The sequence below is a fragment of the Myotis lucifugus genome, unplaced genomic scaffold, assembly GCF_000147115.1.
Source record: "Myotis lucifugus unplaced genomic scaffold, Myoluc2.0 scaffold_259, whole genome shotgun sequence".
Taxonomy (NCBI): Eukaryota; Metazoa; Chordata; class Mammalia; order Chiroptera; family Vespertilionidae; genus Myotis; species Myotis lucifugus.
The window spans coordinates 7,250-15,282 of NW_005871307.1; the positions used below are offsets into that span (position 1 = coordinate 7,250).

The 8,033-nt window shown below is 41.0% G+C and overlaps 1 non-coding gene across 1 annotated transcript; it reads left to right on the plus strand.

Moving 5' to 3' along the window:
• The first annotated feature begins 6,995 nt into the window (after positions 1–6,995).
• On the plus strand, positions 6,996–7,125 carry LOC111827985. Its single transcript, XR_002831734.1, has one exon. It is a non-coding gene; the product is annotated as a small nucleolar RNA SNORA76 (small nucleolar RNA).
• Positions 7,126–8,033: the final 908 nt, after the last annotated feature.

The window sequence follows — 8,033 nt, forward strand, 5'->3', positions numbered from 1 at the left end:
AATAGCTCTACTATGGAAAGAATTTTTTTTTCTGTAACTTCTGTACTTAATTGGAAAAATATTATGTTGTGGCACAATGGAATGACATTGAGGTGGTTTATAATATTGCATCATTTAAATTTGGCAAAACATTCAAAAGAATCATTAATAGAGACAATTTATATGGAGAGCCTGGTCTTGTTGGCATAGTTGTTAAAGACCTCTGAATTGAGGCAGAGTGACAGTTCCTTTGAAAGTATTATGGCTGAAATATTTATGCACTACATTAAAAAATAGAATTGATAATATTCCCTATTTGGTAGGACCTGCTCTGAGCATATCATACGGTCTCAAAGGGTGTTTTTAAAAGTCAAAACTAGAGTGGTCTTCACAGAAGAGTCTTTTGAAGGTGCCAACAATCTCAAGTTGTACAAAATTTAACTTCAAAGAAGACTGCAGGCAATTTCCTAACAAAAAATTAAATGCTGAGGTCATATTGAAAGCATATACTTTTAGAAAAACACTAGAGATGAAATAAAAAAATGTACAGTTGGGAAACTGAACAAAGTTTGTAAATATATGCCAAGACCAATTATTGATTATATTACTTTTAAAGGTTCATAAACTTAACAGAAATTATTCTATTTTGCTTTAATATACACAGACCTTTCTTTTTTTATAAAGAATTTTGTTTTTGGAAATAGTTTCTGAATAAAGTGATTCTATAGATCCATTAATCTAAGAAAACTAGTTTTTCAATAAGCAATTATTAAAAAAATTAATTATCTGCAACACCTATTTTCACTCTCAAAATGGACTTGGTTTAAATAATAAATTATATAGATGTTTTATTCATTCATAGCTTTGGTGAATCTTTAGGCTTGAAACATGGCAGGATTCATCATGTTCAGGTCAGATTGTAAAGGGATTGCTGTCTCAGAGACTCTTCCCCTGGGGTTCCTTCACCCATCCAGCATGGTCCTCAGGCTAGTTGTGCCTTAGCCAGCTTGCTCCACCACACCCTCTTCCAGAATTGAGTAGCTCCACTCCATCCGAGACAGTTGACAGGGTTGGGGCAATACAGATTTTGCAGAGGAGTTTTGGATTTAAGACAACTGACTTTGCAGTCTCTTTTCAGTGCCTGAAGCTATCATAAGTGAAGCCAGGGAGCATTTGGTCGCCATGTGTTTCATACTTTGGACTTGAGAGTCAATAGACAAAGAGAAAAAGAAGAAAGAAGATGCAAAATGAGAGGCAGAATAAGATTTAATTTCCCGGGTGCAGTTTTTCCTGAGGCTTCCCTTAGTTCCACCTGTCGCCTGAACATTTTTATAGTAAATTAACCTTTTGCTTTTGTGAATTCAAGTTTAATTGCTATCAATTGCAGCCAGAGTCATTTCTTATCCTCCTGAGTTTATAGTAAATTAAGAACAAGACACCAAAGCACATGGATGAAAGAGAATGTCAATTTTATTTCTCCTAAGCTGATTGGACAACCTGGTTTTACATCTCCATCTAAGAGGATGCACTATCACTTCCTGGCACCTCCTTCCGTCTTCTGCAGCCCACCTAAAGGGCGGGCGGGATTGGCATAACAGGCATAGTCTCTCATCTTGTTGAGGTGTAAGCATAGGAAAAAAGCAAATTCCTAATGTTTGAAGTCTTTTAATATATTAGTTCCATCCCACCCAGAAATATGGACCAATCAACTAACTTACTCCTGCAACAAGGATTCAGTAATGGGTAGAGTAGGAGGTCAGAGTTGCTCTACTGGAATTTCTCTTCAGATGGAAACACAAGGCCAGGCACCCCACCATAAGTCTAAACCTAAACTCTCAAGATTAATGAATGCCAGCCAGCGTTCAGATGGTCAAGTAGAGAGCGTGGGCCTGGGGTAAGGCAGAGGAGTGAATCCAGCCAGTCCCTAGTGCACCACTTGTCATAACAGCTGTTTTCTGTGTACGATTCTGTGAGCCCCTCCTCGTGTTTTTGTCTCTAGAACCTCCCACCACTGCCTGAAGCTTTCTAATGTATCATTCTACAGATAGCTTTTCCAAATGGTCAGCTAGAGTTCTTAATACCTGTTGATAACATTACTAATAATGCTTTGGACCTGGGAAGGGTCTGTTTTTGGATGGACAGAGCAGATTTAGCTAGGAGATGTGGCAACAGGTGAACAAAGCCTTCGTGCAGTGGTTAGTCACTTAGGCATTTGTGAAAACCGCTTTTGAAAAATTCCTCTGAAAGTTTGGGAACAATATGATAGCAGGAGAAATCTGACTATAACAATAAATCTTTGGTGTTGCTCTTGGCAATTCGGAGCTTTCCACATGGAGAGGCTAAAAAGCTAACTATATATTTAAAGACTGCCCCTCTTTCCTGGATGTGTATCTACTGTAAGTGGCTTTGATTTTTCAACCCAGCGTTACTTTTTTCCAGCTTTACACATTGGAGTGCACACACACTGCTGTTTGGAGTTTCAGATCTTTCTAAAAACTGATTCACACAGACACCTGACCTCTCCAGCCTTTTTCTGCCACCTACCTTCTCTGTGAATACAGTGCTCGCAGACTTTCAAAGACAGAGGTTTCAGAACTTGGCAGCCAAACATTGATGGCACCGAACACATTAGCAGTGTGGTTGACAATAGCAGTTACTTGCCTCTGCTTTTCCTGACTAGCTTTCCTGTTAATGTGGTCATACTGGCTAACACTGACTTAGAAACTGGACACATAACTGAAATGTTTATGTTCAAAACCCACTTGGGGTTTGAGGCATTATTTCTTGCCTCTATAATACCAATTCATAAAAAAGAAGCTTTTTTTTAAGGCTGACATTTTGTTCTTTTTGACTTAAAATGGCTAAAAATGAGTTTGTAGCATATTCCTTTTCATCTCTTCTTCCAGTTATTAATATTTAGTACTTTCATTTATGTTTGGAAAAGCAATTAGAAGTGAAAGGTCCCAGACAAGAGTGAGCAATTTGGTAGGTTGGGGTGGAATATGCGGGGGAAGGAGGGTCTCGAGATGGTTTTAAGAGAATATGATAATACCTTTCAAGAGAGGCTGAGGTTGTAATTGGAGCTTACTTCTCAAAGCACGATCATTTTCCAGTGGCTGGCCTGGCAGTCCGTGATCTCTGTGATCACAGAGCAGGTCGGGCTCCGAGGGCGGTGCTGGCACATCGTGATGACATGTGGAGAGAAGACCAAACAGAGCAGAGGAACAGAGAAGGAAGACAAAACCAGGGAGAACATATTTTAGCTTTTTTTTCTTAGGGATTTTACAGTAAGATTTGTTATTTTTTTGAAAGTACAGCAGTTCCCAGAACAGTATATTTATAAACATTCAGTCTGTTAGAGCCCTGACCATCCAAATGGGTATCTGAGGCTGGACAGACATGCCCAGACTATGCCCCTCCAGAAGTGTTGCCTTTTTCTTCCCAAATCCACACTATCTGGTAAGCAGGTTCTGGTTTTGCATATGTAGATATGGAAAGTGAAGGAGTCATTAGGTTTTATTAAAGGAGGATATACTTCTGTATCTCACAATTAGTTATTTTTTAGTTCCTCTTCTTACTCCCTAGCACTGCAATGCATATTCCATATCCCAATGGGGACTTATAAACTGCTTGAGAAGATAAAGGCCAAAAATATAAAGTACCGTGAAAACAGGTAAGTGTGTGATATAAACCGTAACTGCCATGTACAAGGAGACAGGAGCCTTTTTGCCTTGAGTTTAGGTGGTCCATGTGTTAGGAAACCACGTCTAAGAGAGAATCATCCCCCAAGTGAATTCCTTTCAGCAGGATCTCTCTTTTAGTCTTTAGCCTAACTTTTTTGTTTTGTTACCATTTGAATCTATAAGGTGAGCAGATATTCAGCAAGAAATGAACTGGAAGTGAGTGAGTATTTGGCAGCACAGATTGAATGGTGGACAGAATGTGGAGTGCCCAGTGGGGAATCTGTGGGCCATGAGGAGGTCCCCTGCAGAATATGGGAGCAGAGCCTGTGGGAGGGAGGAGAGCTCAGAGAGTGTGAGCAGTGCTGGAGGCGGCTGAGGCAGAAGGGAGACAGACATCCGACTTGAGCCCTGGAGGATAAAATTAGGAAATTGGCTTTAGTGGCAGTTAAGAGCATGTAGGTCCTTGGGCATGGGTTTAAGAGGATTCAATAAGTGATCAGAAGATCAGCCAGGCAGCAGTGTGCAGGATGAGGAGAGGGAAGGTATCCCAAACCATGAAGCAAGAGAGCTTGAATCACAGTGCTATCATTGGAAATAAGAGGGCATTATGAAATTAACAAGTCTTTTAGAGGAACAATTGGCAGTTCCACTTCCTTCAGCCTTCCTTAGCATGGAACTCCAGAACAACCCATGATTTCAGCTGGATCTCTGTCTGGTAAATGGTTTCTAGCTCACATGATGTAGCTGATGAAAATTCACAAAGAAATTTTAGTAAGCATATTGGCGAAATGAGCCAATTGTGACAGAACAAATGTGGTTTTGTTTTTCACTGTTTGTTTGTTTGTTTATTTATTTATTTATTTATGTATTTATTATTTTAAAAACTAGAGGCCTGGTGCACGGATTCCTGCACTGGTGGGGTCCCTCGGCCTGGCCTATGGGGATTGGGCTGAAACCAGCTCTCCTAAATTCCTTGAGGGGTTCCGGATTGCGAGAGGTTGCAGGCTAGGCCGAGGGACCCCACTGCTGCATTATAGGGGCCGGGGAGGGACTGCAGGAGGGCTCCAGGGCGTGTCCGGCCATCTTGCCCAGTCCCAATCAGCTGGACCCCAGCAGCAAGCTAACCTACCAGTCGGAGCATCTGCCCTCTGGTTCACATCATAGCAACTGGTCGAATGGTCAGACACTTACCCTATTAGGCTTTTATTATATAGGATATTCTTATTAATTTCAGAGAGGAAGGGAGAGAGAGAGATAGGAACATCAGTGATGAAAGAGAATCATTGATTGGCTGCCTCCTGCACACCCACCACTGTGGATAGAGCCTGCAACCCCAGCATTGTGCCCTTGACTGAAATCGAACCCAGGACCCTTCAGTTCACAGGCCAATGCTCTATCCACTGAGCAAAACCAGTTAGGGCAGTTTTTACAATTTAGATGGAGCTCAGAAAATGGGGGACAGACTCCAAAGGTTCAGGTACATGGAAAGTGGGTTCTTAAGGATCTGGTGAGGGGTTCTTATGGCATCTAAGGGACTTACTTTCCCAAGGAGTAGATGATGAGTGAGGAAACATGTCAGGAGGGTAATACATCAAGCTTGCTGCTGGAGCTGTGAAGTAATGGGACATAAGGAGGGTAGGCAGAGCATCAGGACTGTTCTCGGGAAGTGGGTGGCTTCTTTATGCGGATACCTGCTGCAGTGTACTGGGTTTTTTTTTGTGTGTGTGTGTTTTTTAAACAGGTTACTGGGAAGAGCATTATCCACAATACAGTATCTATATATACCACCACATAACACATGTATATTCCTCCTCATGTTTATATATACACATAGTTTCTGGTTTATTTTCCTTTTACTCAAAATACATTATGTCTCTCAATTTTGTTTTCTTATTTAATGTGGAGCTCTGATGTTGTTAATTTTAATTTTAGCTTTTTGTGAGGCCTGCCGGTGTCAGGTTGGGGATTACAGAAATTATCTAGATAGATGGCAAGAAGGAGCAGTAATATAGTTTTATAGGAAAGGCAAAGGGTAAGCTGGTTTGTTTCCCGTCCCCTCCCCTTTCTTTTTAAACAAAGATAGTGCCTCATTTCTTTTTTTTTTTAATTCAGTGATTCTATGGTTATCTAAAGAGGGAAACATTACTGTTTTCAGGACAGGCAGATGTGGTCACTTTGGGGTGGACTCACAGGGTCCCTTTGCCTTTTCCCTGCCTGATTCCGTCCTGTCCAGCTTCCTTGCATGAAACCCTCTCAGAGCCATGGAGCTAAAGCAGTTTCTACTTGTTCAGACCTCAAAGAACACTTTCTCTGAACCTCTCTATTAGCATCGCATAGCCTGTTTTTCCTCCTAGTCTTTAAGCTTCTGAAGTTCCCCAAAGCAGTGTGTATGGGGTCTGACAGAATGAATGGGAGGAATTTGAACTGTTTGCGGGCAGAGCCTGTGTCTTATCTTTGTCATCTCTGTGCCTTGTAGAGAGTCTGGCACATTGATCGGTGTCTGCTGAATGAGAAAATGACTGTGTGGATGGTGAAACAAAGCAATGAGCTAGACTCCATAAGTAATAGAACAGGTTCTGAGCTTCATTCTTGAGTCCTGCCCCCATCCTCATGATCTTTTGGAGATTGACTTCCAGGGGATCTGAACTCACAAAAATAATATCCAAATGAAAAAATGAGCTACTATTTATTAATGGCTGGGCCAATTCCCTGAACCCTCCCTCCATCTGTGCAGGGCTTTTCTTATAGGTGTGTCTGTGGCTAGAATCCAATATGAGTTTTCCTATTCTCTCTTCTCAGGGCTAGTGAGGGCAGGAGGATCGGAACCAGAGTTTATTTCTTGCATACTCCCCTGAACTCAGAGAGGACTGAAGGTCCCTTCACTCTAAAGACACAGTGGGCAAGAGGCAAGGAGGTGAATGTGTTTCCCGTGCCCGTGCCAAATTGGCTAGACTTGCTGGTCAAAGCCAGTAATTAAGAGGAATGGAAGCAATAGCAAGAAAGAATAATAGATGCCAAATGATGTGTTACATGAGCAGGATTTAAGAAATCTTGAGATTTTCTTGTAGGTGAGAATGAGAAAAACAAAAGCAGTTGTGCTTGTGAGGTATAACCTATAAATTATACTTAAATAACTTTCCAAATATAAATCATGAAGCTACATAAAACCATTTTGATTTCATTATGCTAGTATAATAAATTTTAATTTTCAGGTACATATGCCCAAAGGCCTCAAGACTCTTAAACACAAAATAATCAAAAAACTAATTAATTACAAATGGGCAACTTTCTCAAATAACTCTAAGAACAGTACAATTAAGAAATAATACCCACGCGCTGCTGTTGAGCCCCCGCTGTGCCTGTGTGTGGTGTGGGTTCAGACTGCAGCACCAGAGCACATGCTTGTGCATAATGGGGGCCGACTGCTCCCCACCAGTGGCCTTTTTAGCCCTGAGCTACGTGGTGAGGGGTGGGGGTGGGGTTAAAAAAGAAAGAAGGAATACCCTATCTACAAAATGGAATAAAAGTGCTCAATGTACATGAAACTTAATTACAAGTATTAAAAATCAAAAAGAAAAACAGAAGAGTCTCATTTCTTAGGCTAGGTAATATCTCCAAATGTATTTGGGGAAAAACTGAAGATAAGGGTCATTACAAAGGCCTATGGCCCTAAGTGGGCCTTTTCTCTATCTTCCTTATTAAATTCATCCTCTTGGGCCTCTTCAGACCATTGAATTTGACTCATACATCTATTATATTAACTATTTCTTCCAGCTATGAGAGGCCTAGAAGTCTGGTAAGCATGCCTCTCATTCCTCTGAATGCCTGCTGGGAACCTTAAATAGACTAGGGGCAGTTCAGGGCTTGTAACATGACACAAGAGACCTCTCTCCATGGGTGCATATTTGTTAATCAGAACAGTTTTGCATATATTGGTTCCACAAGTTTCAAGTCCAACTGAGTGAACAATTGAGCCCTCTATGAGGAAATCTTAAGAGACTTAAGCAAAATGCTTTGCTATAATCTAAATATGCTTTATCTATGGCATTTTTTTGGCTTACCCACATAGTAATGCAACCATAAGAGACAATAATAATGGGATATTAGTCAACACTCCTAGTTTCAAGCATCAGAAACCCAACTAAAGCAGAAAAAGGGACTTCAATTGCTTACATAAATAGGAGGTCCATGGGGTGGGCTGGCTTCTGATACAGCGGGATCCAGGTCACACAGCTTATTAGAGGTAGAATCAGTACTAGAATTCACTTCAGGTCCTCTGACTCCCAGGGCAATTCTGTTTCCATTATGTGGTGCTACCTTTACCGTATCTCAATCAATATCTGAATTAAAATCAAAATGAAAAAAGAAGGG